This window comes from Pleurodeles waltl, chromosome 5 (assembly GCF_031143425.1).
Source record: "Pleurodeles waltl isolate 20211129_DDA chromosome 5, aPleWal1.hap1.20221129, whole genome shotgun sequence".
Lineage (NCBI taxonomy): Eukaryota > Metazoa > Chordata > Amphibia > Caudata > Salamandridae > Pleurodeles > Pleurodeles waltl.
In genome coordinates, this window is record NC_090444.1 from 372,299,107 (window position 1) to 372,323,835 (window position 24,729).

Consider the following 24,729-nt stretch of genomic DNA (forward strand, 5'->3'; position numbering starts at 1 on the left):
AATTAGCAGACATCTGACAGGCCCCCTTTAGCACCCCAAGAGTACGACCTGCCAGCACTGACAAAGCAGAGGACTCCAAGGACCCAAGCACCAGCTTTGAGAGGACAGTGGTAGGAGTCCAGCGGGAGCTGGCCAAGGAAGTTCAGATGCAAACAATGGCAGCCAGCCTTGAGGGGATGTGGACATGTATGGTCACGGCAACAGAACAGACTGAAGCTAACCGACGCACACACTCCCCAATGTGTGGTGTCCAGGAGTGTCTGAGGGACATAACTGCTGCCATGAGGGAGAGGCCACAACAACTGCCCTCCCAAACCGGCAGCAGTGTCCCTGAGGACAATAAGGACTCCATACACCATGAATTAGTCTCCCTCAGGGCAGACATGGTTGTCTACCACAGGGATGTTGCAGCTATATTTACAAGCTAGCAGCTCCTCCTTGCTGCAGTGATGTCATATGTGGTGCCACAGATGGCAGCTGCCGGGAATTGGGACTCCACATCTGCAACCACTGAGGTGTGTATGGCCCCCTCTACCTCCCCACTACCACCATCAAGGGTAGAGGAGGCACCACACACATCAGAGGATGAAGATGTGGAAAAGATCATCTTCACCAGTAGGAGTTCCCGGTAGCACCAGCCCATGCCACATGGGTAGTGTTTTCCTTAGTCCTGTGCTTGGCATCATGCCAGTGTTGGCACTCTGACAGATATGCACTCCTCCTCAACACACTGTTGACCTTTTTGCTATGGACTGCAATTGTCCCTAACTTTCCATTTGGCAATTTATGTTCTCCTGCACTGAAGACATTTTACCCAAACATGTCCCATGACATGTCTTTCAACCCTAGACTTGTGCTGTGTCCCAATTGGATGGAGTCCACGAATGGGGTCACAGACCTGGACATTGTATATACTTAGCACTGTTACATTTGTAAATAAACACCACCTACACAACCAGCATGTTTATGTGTGTTGTGACATTTCCACTATGCCTAGCGTTTGTGATGTGTGTAACATGTCTCAAGTCACAGAGTATCAACAAGAGTGCATGAATATGTGGGCACATATCTATGCACATGGTACCTACATGTTGTTCGTCGATGTTGGCCTCATCCCCTACAAGCAAACTACTGAATTTGTGAGACATGTTGAACACATGTATGCTACGCCCACTACATACTGCAAGAATGGGTGTGAAACAGTAATCTGGAAATATCGTCAGTTGGGAGTACCAGTAGAACACATTAGTGTGAAACAGAGGGACTCAAACTCATCCATTATTGCCACTGATCAGCAGGATAGGAATGATATGTAGGCTGTTGTAATATGTCCCACAGTGCCCAACCTTCCAAAACAAAACAATACAATGTCAGCTGAATTCACACACCTATCCTGTCCAATACATGGTCAACGTAGTCAGCTTGAGTGGTGGGAACACTGGATGTTAGGTGCACAGGTAAGAAGATGTTTTGTAGCTGCCAATGTGACAGCTCAGTCATAAGGAGGTGTTGAACATGTCAGGAGAGGGATTTGGATGCAGGACTGAGTCCCCAGGACAACACACAATTTGCACTGTACACTTATGGGAAGACCCTGAGACCCAAGCATATGACACAAGAAGTAAGGGAGTACCCAATAATATCTATTACGATAATTAATTCTATAAAACAATAGTAATTAACACCTAACCTAATTTAACATATTTCTAATACTCCCAGCACCCCTCTACACACTGCACTTGCCTACGTGGGAAACCAAGTTTTGCATTCCACTTTCTTAGTATATGGTTTGTGTTCCCCCTAGGCCCATTTCAAACTGTTGTGATTTTCACTATATGCACTGTTTTCTAACTGTTTTTACAGCTATTTCTGCATACTAGTGTATATAATTTGTGTATTACTTACCTTCTAAGGGAGTGTAGTCTCTATGGTGTTTTTGGCATTTGTGTCACCAAAATAAATTACCTTTATTTTTGTAACACTGAGTATTTTCTTTCATGTGTGTGAGTACTGTCTGACTAGAGTGGTATGGCATAAGCTTTGCATGTCTCCTAGTTAGACCTTGGCTGCTCATCACCACTACCCCTAGAGAGCCTGGCTTCTAGAAACTGACTACATTTCACTAATAAGGGATAACTGGACCTGGTAAAAGGTGTAAGTACCTTTGGTACCCACTACAAACCAAGCCAGCCTCCTACATCCATTCAAACATGTCCATGTGTCTGAGGCATGTCAGTCCTTTTATTGGCTCCGCATTAGGCTAGGAATCCAGTTTATAACGCTCTGCCTCAGCATTCTCACTATTGTACTGCTCCAAAGTTTGTGTCTGATATCATCACTCCTTATGTGCCTACGCATTGTTTTAACACTAGCTTTCTGTTCCTGCTGAAAATGTTGTGTTTTTTAGACAGCCCACTGTGGAGGAAAATCTTGTAGACTTCTCTGTGAAACGCTCATTAATGCCATGTTAGACAGATCATTTACTATTCCCCGTTTCAAAGGCACCTTAAAACATCTCTCTTTTATTCACTTTGCATGTCTCGCTTCACATAAGTAAATAAGTTTAATTAAACCACTCACGTGGAGCTTCACAGACATCACGACCTTTCGTGGTTCTGTGTGAAAAACCTGAAGCTTGTTAGACAAGAACTATGCATTCTATTCTGAATTCTACATGACAAGAGCAAGATGACCCTTCTTCCCTGCATGGCGTGGTTTTTTTTATGCATTATGTTAGCCTGAAATATTTTTTGTCATTTTATAATGAACTATGGAGCAGATTTACAAGCCCCTAGCGCCTCCTTGCGCCATATTAGCATCATTTGTTTAACGCTAATGTGATGAACTGAGGCAATTTTTGCTGTACCAGATTTAAAGTGTTGCAACGCATGTATTGCACCACTTTGCCCCACTTTGCGCCATATTATGTATGCATCAGTCATAATGTATCCAAGGGGAGGCCTGCAAAAATGGTGCAATGAAATCTATAAGACTTGGCGTAATCTATAAGACTTGGTGTAATTTTTAATACCTGCTCAAAGCTGGCACTAAAATGGCACATTCACAAACACTTATGGGCCTCCCTGCACTTTGCTGCACTAGTGTCAAAAAAATGTATGCTAGTGTAGCAAAGCACCACAATAGCTTCAAAAATGTTGATGCTGTTGTCCTAACGACCGCCATGGTGTGCTGGCTTGTAAATACGGTGCACCCGTGGTGTCGTTAGGTGGGGCAGGGGCAACGCAAGAAACCTTCTTGTATATCTGCCCCTATGTATCTGGATTATGATGTGAAAACGGCTCTTTTTGAAGGACGTATTTTTTGTAATCATACACATTTCCGCACAACTAAAATCTACTTTCTTTTTAAATTTGTACAAATTGTTTCGTATGGGTTTTTATAACAGCTTTATGCATCTTTTAATAAACGTTATTGACTCAATTGTATAATGGTAAAAACTCATTGTAACTAAATATCGAGCTAAAATGCACATTTTTAAAATGCACATTTTTCTGCAGTGGTGATCATACTTATAAAACACAATTGAGAAATGAGCAGACCAGGAATAATGTGTACACATTTCACAGCTTCACTAGATGTTGTGTGCACGTTTTATAAAGATGCCATAAAACAGGAGCTGTATTGCACATACAGGGTTATACATGAAAACAGCTTCGGTGTTTTATGAACATATATATTATTTCCAATAGGCAAGCAATGACTCAAACAATGTAGAAAGCAACCACGGTAAAACAAACCATAATAAATACTGCCGTTTGATGGTAATGTTATTCCAAAGAAACTGGCACCTAGTGAAGCAATTTTCAGAGAAGGTGTACATTTCTGCCTCGATTGATAGCAATTTATAGTCGCACACTCTTAATAACAAAACTATTTTCTCATTGAAAGTGGCTCCTAAAGAAAAATACAGCTTTTACAAAGTCGCTGCACATTTTTGTCACAGTCTAGGATTACGATTGTCGGCACATAAAACAACAAAACCGGAATCCACGAAAAAGAATTGTTATGTTGCCTTTCATGTTTTGTATTTACATGTTTCTATGCGCAATTTGCTTCAGCCACAGTGAATGCCGTACAGGATAACTCATAAGAATGGACGCAGAGCGTTACCATTACCGTCATGCTTTTTCTTGTTACGCTGCAAAGTTTCTATATTAAAGAATGATTTTCGAGTTTTATAATGTGAAATGGGGGTGTTTTTAATGACAGGCTTCTCGGTACAGAGAGCGCAGTGCTTGGATCGGTAGTTTAGAATGGCTTGGCGGCATTACATGCTAGCAACCATTATCTTTTTATATGTCTAGGGCAGGGATTTCCAACCTTTTTATAATAAGATCTAGTTATGTTAAATACAAAAACCTCGCGTAGCTACTAGCACAAATGTCAGTGTTACAGTAGTGATCACTTCATACAGGATTCCATTGGTGGCCTTTGCGTGCAGAATTAGCAGAAACGACTGCAGCAGTGCAACAGGCAAAGTTACCAGCAATAATGTAGAGAAAAGGTGTATCAGCTTTAATCTTGAAAGCCTCTAAATGTCCCAGCAGTCAATTACACAATGCACCCCGGGACTTAAAAAATGTACATAATTAATAAGACTGCCCAACACAGCATTAATATTACTTTACATACCAGCCTCAAATGTTTTTTTTCTCAAAAACCATCTCATTGGTTCTGATTCAGGTTATATTATTTTCAAGTTTTGAAACATACCTAAATAAAGCAAACACAAGGTTTTTATTCACTAAGTTTAGCTACAGTTAAACCACCAATCCACTGTTAGCTGGAAAGGATGCAGTGTCTCCTGAGCTACTCGTAGAGGAACCTAATTTTAGAGGCTTCTGACTTGGAGCAGGGGTGATAAATATTCCATGATCAAATTGCAGTGCTAGTACAAACACATACATGGTTTAATTTTATGGGTGCACAAAATGCAATACGACTACACTTGCAGATGGCGTGACGTTTATTGATAGAAATTGGGTCTTTGGTTGGCAGTCAGGTTACCCCCTGTCCAAGCAAGTACCCTCACTCTAACCAAGAAAAGGAGAATCACACTCAGTTAACCTCCTCTCACCCCTTTGGTGTCTTGGCACGAGCAGGCAGGCTTAACTTCAGAAGCAATGTGTAAAGTATTTGTACCAACACACACAGTAACCCGGTGAAAAGACTACAAAAAGACACAACACAGGTTTATTAAAATAGATAATATTTATCTAAACAAAACAAGACCAAAACAACAAAAATCCGACATGTACAAGTCATGATTTTTTAAAGATTAAACTAAAAAATAGCGCTTGGGAAACAGAAAATGCTTTGATGAGGTGATAACATGGCGTCGTGACGGAGTCATTCCCAACAATCCGACGCCAATGGTGCCGGGTACAGAGTCACACAGACTCCCAGGTACAGTACTTTAGTAATATGTGAAAATAAGCCGGTGCGTGAAGTTGGGGATCGTGGCGCTGCAAGATCCGAGGTGGTGTCTGTTCCAGTGCTGAGGGGTGAAGGAACGGTGGAGGTGAGGCAGCGTCGGTGCAAAGTGTTGAATTTGCACACTTCGGTCAGAGTGGATATCCAGCGGTCACGACGTGGTGCAGTGACGTCCACGGAACTGGGGACTTCGGCAGGGCTGCATCGATGTCGGGCCTGCGAGGGTCATCGCACTCCAGCGAGGACCACGGAGTCAGTTGCATGTGGCATCACAGGATTCAGCAGCAGCAGCGGTCCGGAGTCATCCGAAGTCAGTTTTCTTGGTTTTTCACCAGCTTCTTTCAGGGGGCCCAGGGACTAGATAGGGCACCACTTGTTAGAGCAGGAGTCTCAGCATAGAGTGCAGGTGGTAGTAGGGGTAGTCTTTGATGGCCGCAAGACTTCAGGACAGGGTGCAAGCTCAGTCCAAGCCCTTGGAGATTATTTTCAAGGAGGAATACAGCACAAAATCCAGTCTTTGTCTCCTTTCACAGGCAGAAGAAGCAACTGCAGGATGGCTCAACAAAGCACAGTCACAGGCAGGGGCAGCACTTCTTCTCAGCTCTTCAGCTCTCCTCCAGAGACTCCAGGTGCTGGCAGAGGGAAGTCTTTGCTGTCCCTGAGACTTCAAACAACAGGAGGCAAGCTCTAAATCAAGCACTTGAGATCTTCAAAAGAAGGAAGGCAACACAAAGACCAGTCTTTGTCCTCTAGCACAGGCAGAAACAGCAACTGCAGGATAGCTCCACAACGCACAGTCACAGGCAGGGCAGCTCTTCTTCCTCAGATTGTCAGCTCTTCTCCATGTAGAGGTTCCTGAAGTGTTCAAAGTCTGTGGTTTTGGGTGCCCTTCTAAAACCCATTTTGCCCTTTGAAGTAGGCCTACTTCAAAGAAAGTCTCTCTTGTTTGTGAGTTCCTGCCTTGCCCAGGCCAGGCCCCAGACACACACCAGGGGGTTGGTGACTGCATTGTGTGAGGGCAGGCACAGCCCTTTCAGGTGTGAGTGACCACTCCTCTCCTTCCTCCCAGCACAGATGTCTCATCAGGATATGCAGGCTGCACCCCAGCTTCCTTTGTGTCACGGTCTAGAGAGAGGTACAAACAGCCCAGCTGCCAAACTAACCCAGACAAGGAATCCACAAACAGGCAGTCACAGAATGGTTTAAGCAAGAAAATGCCTACTTTCTAAAAGTGGCATTTTCAAACACACAATCTAAAAACCAACTTCACTAAAAGGTGTATTTTTAAATTGTGAGTTCAGAGATCCCAAACTCCACATGTCTCTCTGCTCCCAAAGGAAATCTGCGGTTTGATAGTGTTTAAAGGCAGCCCCCATGTTAACCTATGAGAGAGATCGGCCTTGCAACAGTGAAAACCAAATTTTGGCAGTGTTTCACTGTTATGACATGTAAAGTACATAAGTACATGTCCCACCTTTAACATACACTGCACCCTGCCCATGTGGATAACTAGGGCCTACCTTAGGGGTGCCTTATATGTATAAAAAGGGAAGGTTTAGGTCGAATTGGCAGTTTAAAACTGCACACACAGACACTACAGTGACTGTTCTGAGCCATGTTTACAGGGCTACTTATGTGGGCGGCACAACCAGTGCTGCAGGCCCACTAGTAGCATTTGATTTACAGGCCCTGGGCACCTCTAGTGACTTACTAGTAAATCAAATATACCAATCATGGAAAGTCTATTGCATATTTATTTTACATAGGAGCACTTGCACTTTAGCACTGGATAGCAGTGGTAGAGTAACCGAAAGAGCAAAAATAGCATCCAGCACACATCTACAACCTGGGAAACAGAGGCCAAAAGTTAGGGGAGACCACGCCAAGGATGCCAAGTCTAATATTAATAAATATTCTTGTCCTATCCAAAGTCACAAATCGGTGTGACTTCAAGTGTGTTGGTTTTCAAGAAACCTAGAGAATATGATCCTGCTATAAACTCAATCAGAACAGCAGTGAAAGTCTTTGGCTCCCACAGATATGATTATCAAGGCGCTGAAACACAGGTCTATTGATCCTGTACCTAAAATTACCATTTCACTTCAGTGTTGTACAAAATCAGAAGAAAGAGCTCACTAAGCACTAAGAATGATGAGAGTAGACTATCAATCACTGTCCCTCCAACAAAAGCTAGCATGGCAAGTGTGCTTTGCATAGTCATGTCCTCATTGGCCTTAGGTTCTATTTTACAGGTCTATTCACTGCAAAATCAAATTGACAGGGAGCTTGCCCTGGAGACCAAGATTCTTCATTAGGTCAAGGTCAGAAAAAGTGGACAGGACTGGCTCCAAGAGGTAATTTGTGTCTACTGAGCAGTCCTACTATATGCTCAAACTTTGCTCCAAATGCCTCTGAGCAGGAACATCTGCTAAGGTGAAAACATAATGCACTCATGATATTGAATGCCAGCCTTTAAACAATGTATTACTGTGCATTGCTATTTTGATGAAAAGTCATCAGATTTTCATCAATGGTTTCTCAGACCCCATTTATGTGTTTCCAAGTGGCTAGGGGCTCCGATGATGTACACATCCTGGGCAAAATTGCTATTTCCAGTTGACCTCAGGAGTAATTGACAGCAGGCCCCTCTTTCGTAAAGACCTTAAACTCAAACTACAAAAGGAAAGCTCCAATGAGTAAGCAGGATAAATCTCCAGTTGTAACTGGTTCACTTGATTTCTTCCAGAAAGGAAACATCTGACCTTCACCTCAAACTACAAATGGAAAGTTCCAATGAGTCAATATGCAAAATCTCCGGTTGTAACTTGTCTGCTTGATTTCTTCCAGAAAGGGAGAATCTTCTGCACACTGCACCCACAAGAGGGAAGGACCACAGGCCACACATTTATTAGTCACTGGGTTTACACCTCTCTATCCTTAGGGGCCAGCAAGATACAAGGGCCCATAGTCCTGGAGAGAAGTTCTTGTTCCTAAGATTCAAGACCAAGCAGGAGACATGTTTTGCCACAATCATCTGTCAAATAAGAAAATGGCCTTTTTGCAGTTGCAAAACCTGTGATTTTCACAGGGTTTGTGACTGCAAAGGGACTTATCACACCTGGCCCTAGGTTTTTAATCCATGTTACACATTTGGAATACACTCTTCAGTGTGACTTCAGGAAACATTCACTTTTGAAAGCATATTATACTTTAAGACAAAAATGGGAACGTATCTCATTCACCTCTACACCCATTAGGTGCATTCTGTACAAGTGCACACAGATAGTTGATTTACTAGAATGACAGTTATGACAATGTAGGGTAAGAATTGTTGTTCATTTAAACAAATGATGTGACTAATGCCAGATTAGCAGATCTTCACCCAATGCAGAAGTCAAACACTATTTGTTCATCTATATGAATACCTATTTGAAGTGTAAAAGCTGCCCTTTTTGTCTGTTATATTCAAAAAGGACAGTTTGGTGTTCACATTTCTTAGTTATGCAGATGCTTCCTTGTAGAAGCTATCAATGCTCTTGCACTTGTAATTGCGGTGAGATTTACTAGCACCATAAATGGGAGACTGGGTACCTCATTGCTTAAGGAAGGAGCCCCGATGTCCTTGTTTGTGTTTGCATTTATGGGAAGGCTATTAGTAACTTGTCAGGACAAGTCCTAAAAGAAGGTATGATTGTAGAAGGAACATTGTACTGTAGAGACATTATGGGGGTCATTACAACATTGGTGGTAAAAGCCGCTTACCGCCGTGCAGAAGACCGCCAACACACCGCCGCGGCTGCGGAATTCTGCCATGGTCATTATGACCCACAGCTCGGAATCCGCCAAAATCCAGACACCCACACAAGTCCGCCACACCAAAGGTCAGTGATAAACTGGCAATAACAAAACTGACACCGTCACGCAAACAGGAATACGCCCACACTATCACAACCCACGAATCCACATGGCGGTCTTTCAACCACAGTATTCCATTGGTGGTACACACCGCCGCGCTCAAAATACAGGCACATTTACAAAACACAACCACATTGGACAAATTGAAATACACACACCTGATACACATACACACACCACTCCCACACATCCAATACAATATAAAACACACACCCACATCACCCACAAACCCTTACGTCAACAATTGCGACAGAAGGCCAGAGAGAGACACCACCTTCTACAAACTAGCATCCACTGGCACTCAACACCATCACTCACACAACATCCAAGCACCTCACACAACACACCACTAAATATCACCCCACACATCTCAACACACACCACCCCACACATCACCCATACCACCCCATGGCCCCGCAAAGACACCCCAGGTTCTCTGAGGAGGAGCTCAGGGTCATGCTGGAGGAAATCATCCGGGTAGAGCCACAGCTATTCGGATCACAGGTGCAGCACACCACCATAGCTAGGAAGATGGAGCTATGGCGAAGAATTGTGGACAAGGTCAACGCAGTGGGACAGCACACAAGAACTAGGGATGACATCAGGAAGAGGTGGAACGACCTACAGGGGAAGGTGCGTTCCGTGGTCTCAAGACACCACCTTGTGGTTCAGAGGACTGGCGGCGGACCCCCGCCTCCTCCCGCAGAACTCACTACATGGGAGGAGCAGGTCTTGGCTATACTGCATCCAGAGGGCTCGCAGGAGTAGCTGGAGGAATGGACTCTGGTAAGTCAAACCTTTAACTACTTCATCCCCCACCCACCTGCATGCTATCACATACCCCCACCCTCGCCCTCACCCCCATCACTCCAACTCCTCACGTATGTCCCAATATCACAAACCAGAGATCCCAAACCCAAGCCCTGCATGTAACACCAAAGCATGGACACCCATCACCAAAGCATGGCCACTGCACATACCCCTACACCCCCATAAACCATTATCACACAAGGTCCTACACAGTAATGCAAGCACTGGGCTACACAGTCACCCACCCATTGCACACCATGGCACACACAGATGCAATAATCATGCCTTTACACCCCTGCAGGACCCCTACCCAACGTCACCGGACAGGAGGTTCCAGATTTGTCCACTCCACCCACAGAAGAGGCCCACAGTGATGACAGCAGCTCTGTCCAACTGGATCAAGATGACCAGCCCGGCTCATCTGGGACCTCAGGACAGTCGGTTCCCCTCATACTGGCACAGGCCACTACAGAGCTTCCCCCCTCTGGAAACACCAGCACAGCACCCACCCAGCGGGCCCATACCTCTGTCCCCAGGACACGTCAATCAGCAGTGTGTCCACCACTACAAGGAACCCAGGCTAACCCACCACCCCAACAACACCAGGGACCTGGGGGCAGTGGCAGTGGGCACACGGTTCAGGGGACAGAGGCCCAGGAACACAGGGGAACTGGGAGGGCTGCTGTGTGACAGGGGAAGGACAGGCCCAGGGAACCCACTCTCCACGAGGCCCTCTCCAACATCATGGGAGCCTACCACCATTCCCAGGAGACGATGGCAATGGTACTGGCCAAGTTTCAGGAGACCCAGCGGCTGCAGGAGGAACAGTATTTGGGGTTGAACTCAAATCCATCAATTCCACCCTGGGCACCATTGTAGGGGTGCTGAAGGAACTCGTCAACACCAGGAGGGACACTGTGGCACAACAAGCCTGGACGATGAAATGCCCACCACCTCCGCCGGCGCTAGTGGACAGGGGACACCGCAACAGGACCACGACACCAGCACCCCACCCCCTGCAGATGGAGAACCACCCCGCAAGCGGTCCCTGAGATCCAGGACAAAGACAGAGAACAATGCCAAGACCCCGCCAAGAAATGAGATGGTCATCCTTCTGTCCCACTTTGTCACCCTGTCCATACTTAAACTGCCCCAGCTCCACTTCCTATGCCCCTTTGGGCAATGCACGTGTGAGACTAATAGACTGGACTCTGCCATGGACATTCCTCCACCATCACCCCTGACCATTTACAACCCCCTCCACTATTTAGCACTTAAATAAACACCCTTAAATAACAAAACAATCAGGAGTCTGTATGTGCTTTCGAAAATGTGTATTAGGAATAACAGCGGCAAAATGCTATATCAAATGTAATGTCAACATACCTATGTCACACAGCTCTAGTCCATGCGGAAACAAAGCAGAGGTCACACAGTGGGACCCACATCTGTGAAATCATAAGGGAGAGTGACAACTCAGTGACCATACATTGGGAAAAAATGACAGATGAAAGGTAGTAGAATTAAATCAGATGTAGCAGGCAGTCTTGTCTTCTTACCTGTGTCTCACTGGAAGTATTGCTGGATCACCGTGTTCCTGTTGTCTATGTCATCTTCTTCTGCTTCCTCGTCTTCACTGTCCACAGGCTCCACAGCTGCCACAACACCCCCATCTGGGCCATCCTCCTGCAGAAAAGGCACCTGTCGCACAAAGCCAAGTTGTGAAGCATACAGCAGGCCATGATTATCTGACATACATTCTTTGGTGAGTAGAATAGGGAACCACCTGTCATATGGAGGCACCGGAACCTGGCCTTCAGGAGGCTGAAGGTCCGCTCTATAAACCTCCTAGTTCGCCCATGGGCCTCATTGTAGCATTCCTCTGCCCTTGTCCTGAGATTCCTCACTGGGGTCTGTAGCCATGATAGGTTGGGGTAACCAGAGTCATCTACAAATAGCGAGGGACAACTGTTAGACACACACTAACTCATAGGGACATCCCCAGACCCAGACACCTAGTCACACTGTATTGGGTCCATGTCCTCACCTAATAGCCACACACGGTGCCTCTGGAGTTGCCCATCACATAAGAGATGCTGCTATTCCGTAGAATATAAGCGTCATGCACTGAGCCAGGAAATTTGGCATTCACATGGGAGATGTACTGGTCGGCCAAACACACCATCTGCACATTCATAGAATGGTAACTCTTCCGGTTTCTGTAAACCTGTTCACTCCTGCGGGGGGTACCAAGGCCACATGTGTCCCATCAATGGCACCTATGATGTTGCGGATATGTCCCAGGGCATAGAAGTCACCTTTCACTGTAGCCAAATCCTCCACCTGAGGGAAAACGATGTAGCTCCGCATGTGTTTCAGCAGGGCAGACAACACTCTGGACAACACGTTGGAAAACATAGGCTGGGACATCCCTGATGCTATGGCCACTATAGTTTGAAAAGACCCACTTGCTAGGAAATGGAGTACTAACAGCACCTGCACTTGAGGCGGGATTCATGTGGGATGGCGGATAGCTGACATCAGGTCTGGCTCCAACTGGGCACATATTTCCAGGATTGTGGTACGATCAAGTCTGTACGTGATGATCACATGTCGCTCCTCCATTGTCGACAGGTCCACCAGCGGTCTGTACACCGGAGGATTCCGCCATCTCCTCACCTGCCCCAGCGGACGGTGCCTATGGAGGAGAACAGCGAGCAGAGAGTCAACCAACTCTGAGGTACGTAAACACAGCTTAATCGGAAAATATTAGCAAATTGGCATATGCCTGTATTACTGTTTAAGCAAGGCCTAGCTATGTGTGACGCAGTCCAAAATAATGCCATGTGGGCCCCTGAAATGGCGGCTGCCTGACCTGTAAAGTGGGACAAGGGGATATGAGGTAACTGCGCTGCAGTTGGACACCGTCGCTGTAGGCGGTCGAAGACCGCGGTGCTATCCTGCATTGGTTAACATTGGACCCTATGGGTCCCAGGAGCCAATGACGATGTATGCCGGCGGTGACGGTACGCACCGCCATGGACGTGACCGGCATTTTCTCTCTTTTCAATCACTTGATACCTGATCTTCGATAGGAGAGGACCTACACTGCAAGTGCTGCTGTGACCTCAGTCTGGAAGAGACAATGGCTCGTGTGTCTGGGGAAAGGGCCCCTGCCTTCAGCACGGAGGAGTTGGAGAAACTAGTGGATGTGGTCCTCCCCCAGTACATGCTACTCTACGGTCCTCCAGACAAACAGGTGAGTACACTGTGAGCATGCTGTATGGGCAATGCCTGTTTGGAGTAGTGTGGATGAAAGATAGGGGGGGTGAGAATGAGGCGTGCATGAAACGACGGTGAGTGCATGTGCGTCATGGCAAGGGTAGGGATGCGTGCCAATGACTGTGACGGTGCGGACGGTTATATCTTCTCCTTTTCCCCTGTACTATTCCTGTAGGTCAGCGGCCACCAGAAGAAGCACATTTGGCGTGCCATCGCCAAGGAATTCCGGACCCTGGGGGTCTACCACAGATGGAGCACCCACTGCCGGAAAAGATGGGAGGACATTCGTCGCTGGAGCAAGAAGATGGCGGAGGCCCAGCTGGGGATGGCCTCCCAACGTGGGAGGGGTGCCCGTCGCACCATGACCCCCCTGATGTTCAGGATCCTGGCAGTGGCGTACCCGGAGTTGGATGGGCGTCTGAGGGCATCACAGCAGCCACAAGGGGGTGAGTACACTCTCATTCTGCTGATTCAGCGCGCATTGTAGGTGTCTGGGTGGGGGAGGTGGGCTTTGGGTTCCCCTAGGCCAGGGCGCGTTTAGTAGGCAAGGTCCCTTCTTAAGGCAGGCCCTGTGGCACCCCACCCCACCTGTGTACAGTGCCAACTGCACCTAGTCAGGCTCCTGTGACATCCATGTATGCAGCAATCGGGCATAGCCTTGTAACCCATGTCCCTGTGATTGATTAGGGAACTCCAAGTGCACAGCGTAGTGCAGGGGGCTTCTGTGTCTGCAGTGTCCGCCAATAGTAGCGGTATTGTATGCACTCAACATGTCTTTCTTCTGACTCCTCCCCCCCCTTTTGTGGTCTCCCTGTTCTTCTGTGTATTAGCATCATCAGGCAGAGGAGCAGTGGCACCGGAGCAGGAGGGAGCTGCATCCCACATGGCCCTGGAGGGCGACACAGCGGAGTCTGAATTCACCAGTGGGACGGAGGGCGAGGGGAGCTCCACGGCAGGGACAGGAGCTGAGACCAGCGATACAGACTCCTCCTCTGATGGGAGCTCCCTTGCGGTGGCGGGCCTATCTGTGCCCCCCGCATCTACAGGTACAGCCGCCACCCCCCCACCAGCAATGCCCTCCCAGCAGCCCCTCAGCGTGTGTCCCGTGCCCGCTCACCCAGGAGGGTGGGCATCTCCTTCGCCCCAGGCACCAGAGCCCCTGCCCCTGACCCTGTCACCCCTGCTGCCCTCAGTGAAGAGGAGGCCATTGACCTCCTCATCTCCCTCACTGTTGGGCAGTCTACTATTTTTAATGCCATCCAGGGTGTAGAGAGGCAGTTGCAACAAACTAATGCATTCCTGGAGGGCATTCATTCTGGTCAGGGAGCCCAACAGCGAGCTTTTCAGACTCTGGCCTCAGCACTGATGGCAGACATTGTCCCTGTCTCTAGCCTCCCCCCTCCAACTTCCTCCACCCAGACCCAAACCCCTGTACCTCAGCCTATCCCAAGCATACCATCAGACCAGCATGCACACACCTCAACACACAAGGGAAGCTCTGGCAAACATAAGCATCACACATCCCACAGGCATTCACGCAAGCATCATACACATGCAGACACACCAACATCCACTGCCTCCACTATGTCCCCCTCCTCCTCGTCTCCCTCCTCCCTCCCTGTCTCGTCTTCACTCACACCTGCATGCACTACATGCTCAGCCACTACCTCCATCACCAGAACACCCACCACCACACCCCACTCACGTGCACTCACCACCCCCACGACCATTCACACATCCCCTGTGTCCTCAACCAGGGTGTCTGTGAGCCCACCTCCCAAGTTACACAAACGCAGCCACACACCCACCCAACAGCCATCCACCTCACGACAGCCTCCAGCCCATGCACCTTCACCCAAAGTCCGCCTCTCCAGGTCCCAACCCAGCACCTCAGCCACAACATCTGCGGGACCAGTGGTGCCAGTAGTAACCGGCTTCAGGAGTGCGCCAGGCAGCAGGGCAGCCAGTGTGGCAAGGAGCCAGAGCACGGCCAGACAGTCCCCCCCTGTAAAGCACAAAAAGTTGGCCAGTGCCCGGCGGGAGAGAGGAAAGAAATCAGCCACCAAAGCCGCTCCCAGGGGTACAGTTGGGAGTGTGGAGACAGCTGCGCCACCATCCAAGGTGGGGAAGGGGCACAGTAATACCGGCAAGTCTGGAAAAATCTGCACAGCGGACAAGACCGCCACCAGCACCGCTGCCCAGGACACCGCCGCAACAAGCACTGCTGCCCAAGACACCGCCGCCACCAGAACCACTGCCAAGGACAACGCCGCCACCAGCACCGCTGCCAAGGACACCGCCGCCACCAGCACCGCTGCCCAGGACACCGCCGCCACGAGCACTGCTGCCCAGGACACCGCCGCCACCAGCACCGCAGGCCAGTGAGCGCCAAAGATTCCGACGCTACTGAGGCTGCCACCAGCAGGATGAAGCACTCTGGGCACAAACCCCCTCCAGAACCAGTGGAGAATCACATCCACTCACACAGTCCTTGGTAGGATGAAGCACTCTGGGCACTAAGCCCCCTCCAGAACCATTGAAGAATCACATCCACTCACACAGTCCTTGGCAGGATGAAGCACTCTAGGCACAAAACCCCTCCAGAACCAGTGGAGAAAGGCATCCACTACCTCTGTCCTTGGCAGGATGAAGCACTCTGGGCACAAAGCCCCCTCCAGAACCAGTGGAGAATCACATCCACTCACACAGTCCTTGGCAGGATGAAGCACTCTGGGCACAAAGCCCTCTCCAGAACCAGTGGAGAGATACATCCACTACCTCAGTCCTTGGCAGGATGAAGCACTCTGGGCACAAAGCCCCCTCCAGAACCAGTGGAGAAAAGCATCCACTTGAGAGACTGAGGCTTTGCACTCCCCAGGATTGAACAGTGGGCAAACCACCCACTTGAGAGACTTGTGAGACTGTGGCCTTGCACTCCCTAGGATAAAGCAGTGGGCAAACCACCTACTTGAGAGACTTGTGAGACTGTGGTTTTGCACTCCCCAGGATAAAGCAGTGGGCAAACCACCCACTTGAGAGACTTGTGGGACTGTGGCTTTGCACGCACCAGGATTGGACAGTGGGCATGGATCCCCCTCGTGGATCACGGGTCGTGCACTCATCCGGCTGAGGTGCCCCCCTTTCCCTTCCCCATGAGGTGCCTGTTTTATTTCTATCTGATGCCCCAGCAGTGTTCTCTCCGTCTTGGTTGGGTATCTTGTGTGGGCCTCGCCCACACATTTTGGGCCCAGTGGTCCGCGGACTTGTATTCTTCGTGTATATATTTGTTTATAGTGTGAATATCTTTGTCTATGTATATAGTTTTGATTCATGTCTTTCAATATATTACAATCATTCAACTCATTTCCATTTGTCCTTGCATTCTTCCAGGGGGGTTTGGGGTAACTGTATCATGATGTATTAGTGTATGTGGTGTCGTGGGTGAGGGTGGGGGTGGGGGATTTGCGTGTTGCATGTGTGTGTCACTGTTTTTTCACTCCCCCCTCCCCTGTGTCGTAGGTGCAGTACTCACCGTGGTCTTCGCCGCCGGCGTTCGTGCTCCTGGTAGAGGAGCAGGAAGATAAAGGCTGGAAGAATTTGGAGCTCGGGCTCCATGGCGTCCTGGTTCCTCGTGGGATGTGTAGAGGTGAGCGTTTTCCCTTCCAAGTCCTGTTTCCGCTGTGTTTTTCTTTGCAGTGAATCCGCCCTGGAAAAGTTGGTGGATTGGACTGTTGTAATTCTGTGGGTGGTACATTGTCCTCCGCCTTCTGTTGGCAGTTAGCGTCGCGGTGTTTGTACCGCCTTGGCGGTCGGAGTGTTAAAGTGGCTGTCTATGTTGGCGGTTTCCGCCACGGTTGTGATTCCATTTATTTTGCGCCGGCCTGTTGGCGGTTTTACCGCCGCTTTAACACCGACCGCCAGGGTTGTAGTGACCACCTAAGTTTTGTCCAATATAAGTTGTATCCCTCTCTTGGATTGGGTTTTCTACAAATGCATTCTGAACAAGCAGAATGACATAGGCCAACAGGATGTCCTGGAAATCTAAATATGAGAGAATAGATGGTTTTGGGACATCACCAGGAAATATGCAACACAGTCAACCCAGAATTTATCCATGATTTGCATAAGCATGTGTTGGAAATGGCCCTCTCTGAAGGGTCTCCCTAAACGTTTTGTCTTCTTTCTCCTACTTTTCTGACCTCGCCTTTGTTGGCATTAGATCTCAGCACTTTACCACTGTTAACCAGTGCTAAACTGCATTTGCTTTCTCCTCTAGACATGGTAACATTGACTCAAAGCCAATTGGAACATTGAATTTACTTATAAGTTGCGAGTAAAGTGGACACTACCTGTGCCAAGGGCCTGTAAGGTAAATGCTACTTGTGCACTTGCAGCACTGATTGTGCCACCCAGTTAAGTAGCCTCCTAACCATTTCTCAGGCCTGCCATTGCAGAGCCTGTGTGTGCAGTTTTACACTGCCAAGTCAAACTGGCAAAATAAACCTCTTATCAGGCCTAGGACGCCACTTTTTATACATATAAGTCACCCCTAAGGAAGGCCCTTCATGACCCACAGGGCAGGTTGCAATGTATTTTAAAGGGAGGACATGTACTTTTAAGTTGTACATGCCCTGATAGTGAAAAACTCCCAAATTAGTTTTTCACTACTACAAGTCCTATCTCTTCCATAGGATATCATTGGGATTACCTTATGACATCTTATAAATGTAACCTCCAATCTGTAAGAGATAGGTTTAGCAAGTTTGGTGTCTCTAAACTCACAAATTAGAATCACAACTAGTTGGATTTTAAATTATAGTTCAGAATATACCACTTTAGAAAGCTGATATTTTCTTACTTTAGCCATTTGGTGCCTGTTGCTTGTCTCCAAATCACGTCTGGGTTGGAGTGACAGCTGCACTTATGCATTCCTTCTATACAGCCACACACAAATGGAGCTTAGGTGTGACTGATAGCCCATCAACATTCTGATAGGCCACCCTGGACAGGATGGGAGGGAGGGGCTTACATACGTGAAAGGGCAGTGTCCTGCCACACTCAAAGGGCTGCATTCCTCCCTGTAGTAAGGGTGGAACCAGGGCAGAAAGGGACAACCTCTCTGTACTTCAAAGACCTTTCTTTGAAGTCTCCCCCACTTCAAAGGCACAACTAGGTATAAGTACTGAACCTCTGACACCACCAACTCAGTACACTTCAGTACCTATGGATACTCTGCCAGGGAGAAGGACTGTTGTGTCCTTCTGAAAGGACAGTCACTTTGTTGAGCTCCTGCTTTGCTGAGGTGACTTGCTGCCCTCCTGCTTGGGAGTGACGAAGGACTGGACCTGCATCTCTCCATCCCAGAACCAAAGTGACTCCGAGGGCTTGCTGGCTGGCTGAAGTTTCAGTGACACACAAGACTTTCAACACTCCTGTAATAGCTCCTGGAACCATCTTCAACCAGCTCATGACCCCCCAGAGTCACCCCTCCAGTCCTGGTTTTGTGGATCCTGAAATCTAACTTTTGGGCTCTTCAAGACCGCAAATGGGTGGGTTCGCACCGGAACCACGATGCTGGCATGAAGAATCAGTCTAGTGCGGCCAGATAGTCCTGGTGAATAGTTTACCCATTTTCTCAATGTCTAGCCTGGTTGCTATGTGTCACACATAGCAGGGAGTTGATCACAGGTTTTTTGGTGACCTTTGTGTTTGACCTGAAAGGTTTCTGGCCACATGACCTACATCCTCTCGAACTAATAACTTAGAGCCTGATTTAGAGTTTGGCAGACAGGTTAATCTGTCACAAATGTGAGGGATATTGTGGCCGCCATATTAAAAACTCCATCGGCTGTTATGGGATCGTAATGCGGTAGACGGGATATCCTTCACGTTTGTGATAGAGTAACCCCCCTCCGCCAAACTCTAAATTGGGCCCTTAACCCCTTGGGTGCCCAAGACAAGCTGGTCTCGCCCTCGGCCACGGTAGCCCGGTGCCGGGGACGAGACCAGCTCATCCTGCTATGGGCCTTCGGGGGGCGCTAGCGCTCCCCCAAGAGCGATGGCCAAGCACCCCCCTTCCCTGGACAGGGATGGAAGGGGAATCGCTTCCCCTTCAACCCCCGCCCCTCCTGATCCCCCCGTGGCATCTGATGATATCAGCACATGATTGTGTGCTGACCTCATCAGAGGCCTACATTCCAGCATGGATCGGAGGAGAAATGCAAAAGCATTTCTCCTCCGCTCGCATGGAGGGGGCGAGAGAGGCATGAAAGGAGAGGAAAGGCCTCCTTTCATGTCCTTCTCTGCATTTCTGCTACCTGATCGCGATATGACCGGGCAGCAGAAACGCCACCAGACACCAGGGAATTTGTTTGTTTTTTGTGTTAATGAATAAGGGGAGCGGCCCCTTGGGCAAGGGCCACTCCCCAGGGGTGCAAAACATTTTTAAGCCTTTTCTGCCCCCCCTCGGCCTATTATATTTATGACGATCCGGGCAGAAACCCCTAGACACCAGGTATCTTTTTTTTTTAGTATTTTTTTTTATTTTTTTTTATGTGTGGGGAGCGACCCCTTAGGCAAGGGTCACTCCCCTGGGGGCAAAATTAACTCTAGGCCATTTCTGCCCCCCTTAGGGGCAGATCGGCCTATTTTTATTAGGCCAATCTGCCTCCAAGGGGGGCAGAAACCACTAGACAACAGGGATTTTTTTTGTCAGTTTCATGTGAGGGGAGCAACCCCTTAGGCAAGGGTCGCTCCTCTGGGGGGGGGGGGCAAATTTATTTTAGATCTGCCTATTGTAATTAGGCCCATCTGCCCGAGGGGGGGCAGAAACTCCTATACACAAGGGATCTATTTTTTTTGTTTATTTTATTTTTTTACATGTGGTGAGTGACCCTTTAGGCAAGGGTTGCTCCCCTGGGGGGCAAATTGTCTTTAGGCCATTGCTGCCCCCCTTGGGGGCAGATCAGCCTATTTTTATTTTGCCAATCTGCCCCCAAGGGGGCAGAGAGTCTACTAGATGCCAGGGAATTGAAAAATAAATAGTTGGGTGGTGGCTACCAACTAGTACGGGCATGGTTGTGCCCCCACCCCAACTGAAGGGGGTAACAGTCTTTCAGCTCTCCCCATGCACACTAAAACATCTTATCCCACTGCAAGCAAGAGGACATTTGATTATTTGGGTTTTGGTTTTACATTTGGGCCATGAGAGCTTGGCTAACTCTCAAAATCTTCCCACTTGGAATGGGGAGGGCTGCACTTTATGGACTTTGGGACGCTGCCATGTAGAAAAATCCACAAGACCTAGACAGATCTGAAAACTAAACATCTGGGTGAGTCCAGGGTGGTGTGCTTCACATGCACCCAACACCATTTTCTTACCCACAATGTCCTGGAAACCTCCAACTTTGCTGGAAATCACAAATTTTTTCCCACAGTTTTGTGATGGAACCTTCCGGAATCTGCAGGAATCCACTATATTCCTACCACCCAGCATTGTCTCATCAATACCGATAAAAATTCAGCTGCACTTGTCAGCCTAATAATGTTTTTTTTCAAACTGCACTTTTAGACCCGCTTTGGTTCCTCCTCAATTTCAGGATGTTTTTGGCTCTTCCCTGTCACAGGCACTTGGCCCACCAACACAAGTGAGCTATAATATTTACCGGGAGTCTGAGGGGAACGTTGTGTTGAAATTTGTCCCGGTGCAGTGATCCCACACTGAAATGTGGGAAAAATTTGATTTTTTAGTTAAATTTGAGGTTTGCTGAGGATTCTGGATAAGAAAACACTGGGGGGTCCACGCAAGTCACAGCTCCCTGGACTCCCTCGGAAGTCTAGTTTTCAGAAATGTGTAGGTTTGGTAGGTTTCCAGGTACGGCTGCTGAACCCAGGACTAAAAACACAGGTGCCCCCGCAAAAACAAGTCGTTTTTTATTTGATAATTTTGATGTGTTCAGATAGTGTTTTGGGGCATTTCCTGTACGGGCACTAGGCCTACCCATACAAATGAGGTACCATTTGTATCATGAGACTTGGGGGAATGCTGGGTGTAAGTAAATGTGTGGCTCTTCTCAAATTCCAGAACTTTCTGTCACCGAAATGTGAGGAAAAAGTGTTTTTTTTACCAAATTTTGAGGTTTGCAAAGGATTCTAGGTAACCAAATCTGGTGAGAGCCCCACAAGTCACCCCATCCTGGATTCCCCTAGGTGTCTAGTTTTAAAAAATGCACAGGTTTGGTAGGTTTCCCTAGGTGCCGGCTGAGCTAGAGGCCAAATCCACAGCTATGCACTTCGCAAAAAACAGCTCTGTTTTCTTTGGGAAAATATGATGTGTCCACGTTGTGTTTTGGGCCATTTCCTGTCGCAGGCGCTAAGCCTATCCACACAAATTAGGTACCATTTGTATAGGGAGACTTGGAAAAACGCTGGGTGGAAGGAAATATGTGGCTCCTCTCAGATTCCAGAACTTTCTGTCACTGAAATGTGAGGAAAAAGGGTTTTTGTCCAAATTGTGATGTTTGCAAAGGATTCTGGGTAACAGAACCTGGTGACAGCCCCACAAGTCACCCCTTCCTGGATTCCCCTAGGTTTCTATTTTTCAAAAATGCACAGGTTTGATAGGTTTCCCTAGGTGCCAGCTGAGCTAGAGGCAAAAATCCACAACTAGGCACTTTCCAAAAAACACGTCAGTTTTCAATGTAAAAATGTGATGTGTCCTTGTTGCGTTTCCTGTCGCAGGCATTAGGCCTACCCACACAACTGAGGTAACATTTATATTGGGAGACGTGGGGGAACACAGAATAGCAGAACAAGTGTTATTTCCCCTTGTCTTTCTCTACATATTTTCCTTCCAAATGTAAGACAGTGTGTAAAAAAGACGACTATTTGAGAAATACCCTGTAATTCACATGCTAGTATGGGGAACCCCAGAATTCAGAGATGTGCAAATAACCACTACTTTTCAACACCTTATCTTATGTCCATTTTGGAAATACAAAGGTTTCCTTGATACCTATTTTTTTACTCTTTATATTTCACCAAATCAATTGCTCTATACCCGGTGCACGATAAAACACCCACTGCAAGGTGCAACTCATTTATTGGCTCAGGATACCTAGGGTTCTTCATGAACCTACAAGCCCTATACATCCCCCCACCAGAAGAGTCCAGTACATGTAATGTTATATTGCTTTAAAAAATCTGACATAGCAGAAAAAAGTTACAGAGTAAAACGTGGAGAATAATTGCTGTTTTTTCACCTCAATTTCAATATTATTTTATTCAGCTGTTATTTTCTGTAGGGAAACTGTGTAGGATCTACAGAAATGACCACCTGCTGAATTCAGAATTTTGTCTTCTTTTCAGAAATGTTTTGCTGTCCAGGATCCAGTGCTGGTTTCACATCCATTTCTGTCACTAACTGGAACGAGGCTAAAAGCACAAAAAATAGTAAAAATGGGGTATGTCCCAGTAAAATGCCAAAAATGTGTTGAAAAATGTGGTTGTATGATTTAAGTCTTCCTGTTCCTGAAAGCTCGGAAGATGGTAATGTTAGCACCACAAACACTTTATTAATGCCATTTTCAGGGAAAAAACCACAAGCCTTCTTCTACAGCCCTTTTTTCCTATTTCTTTTAAAAACCTAAATTTCGCTGTATTTTGGCTAATTTCTTGGTTTCCTCCAGGGGAACCCACAAACTCTGGGTACCTTTAGAATCCCTAGGATGTTGAAAAAAAACGACACAAATCTGGTGGTGGTAGCTTATGTGGACAAAAAGTTATGAGGGCCTAAGCGCAATGTGCCCCAAATAGCCAAAAAAGGCCTGGCACCTGAGTTCTTATAAGTGTATTATGGATAATTTTAATTAATTTGTATAATTAATTTATTATAGGTATTGATATTTTATTTTACTCCTTTTTTTATTTATTTTATATTTTGAAAAATACATTTGCATATTCATTTTTTGTGCATTTTTAATTACATTTACACTGATTGGAAATTATGGTTTTACTTTCCAGGACCAATAAATATATTAAAATCCAACTCTTTTTTCTCAATGTCTCTTAGATTGGAGTCGGAGTACGAACCCTACCCCTGTTAAAGTCCAACACTTTCTCCAATGTAGCTTAGATTGGAGTGAGAATAGATAATGAATCCTCCTTGTAATGAAAAGCTTTTTCCCATGAAGTCTAGAGTACAGTGTTGTTTTGCCAAAAATAATTAGGACACATAGGGGTTCATTTACAAGCTACTTGTGCCATCCTAGCGTTTTTTTTTTACACTATGGTGGCACAAACAGTCCCCTACTGAGCACTGCATTTACAAACTGGTACAATGGTACCATTTTGCCAGTTTGTAAAGCCTTCTGCACCAAGTACAATGTATAAGTATAACATATAAAGCAGGAATTTCCCCACAATTGGGCCTCAGAAATAATGCAGTGAAGTGTACAAGATTTCTGAGCTTCTCACAAGATTCTGCGCTGTCACAGTGTCATTCTTTTAATGCCTTCTCAGGGCATGTGTTAAAGTGACGCTATGCTGTTTTCAATGGCCCCTAGCATTGCTGGACTAGCATCAAAATTGTGACGCAAGTCCAGCAATGCTACAGTTTAGCACCACAAATGTGTCAGATTTTCTGACACAGCTATGGACACTGTGCACCATGGAGCACTGTATGTTAAATACAGCACTCCCATGGTGTCGGTAGGGGGGGCGCATTGATCACGATGCACCAGTTTATTGTAAATGAGGCTCACTGTTTTCTTACATTACTGCTATTTTTACAGTAGCAGTATTTGTTACAGCTGTAATAACATTTGTAATAATTTTTTAATGTTTTTATTCTCTATTACATTTTTTTAACTAATATATCAACATTCCCTGTTATTTATAAACATTTTTACATTTCCTTTTTTATATTGTTACATGTTTATATTTTTTTAAATTAAACAAGTCATTTTACATATGTTTACATTTTTACAGATTGTATCATGTTCAAAACACTTTTTTATCATACCTTTTTATTGCGCAAGATGTATGCTTCCTAGAAAGATTTACTTAGAACATTCTTATAAACACATGCTTTTTTATATTTAATACTAAGTTCTGTAAAATAATTAATATAATTATGCCTGTACTTTTTAAGATATTTCAATATTTGATTTCAGTGCATTTTTCTAAAGTGTAGAACATGGCAAAACATTTTTAGGACATTTTTATCCAACATAAAGTATGTATTATGAAAGTGTATTATTTATTTGCCAT

The 24,729-nt window shown here is 46.6% G+C and overlaps 1 long non-coding RNA gene across 7 annotated transcripts in view; it reads left to right on the forward strand.

The window, feature by feature from the left end:
- Positions 1–24,729, forward strand: part of LOC138295673 (uncharacterized) — a 391,570-nt gene that overhangs the window by 266,027 nt on the left and 100,814 nt on the right. The gene's annotated exons all lie outside the window — the stretch shown is intronic.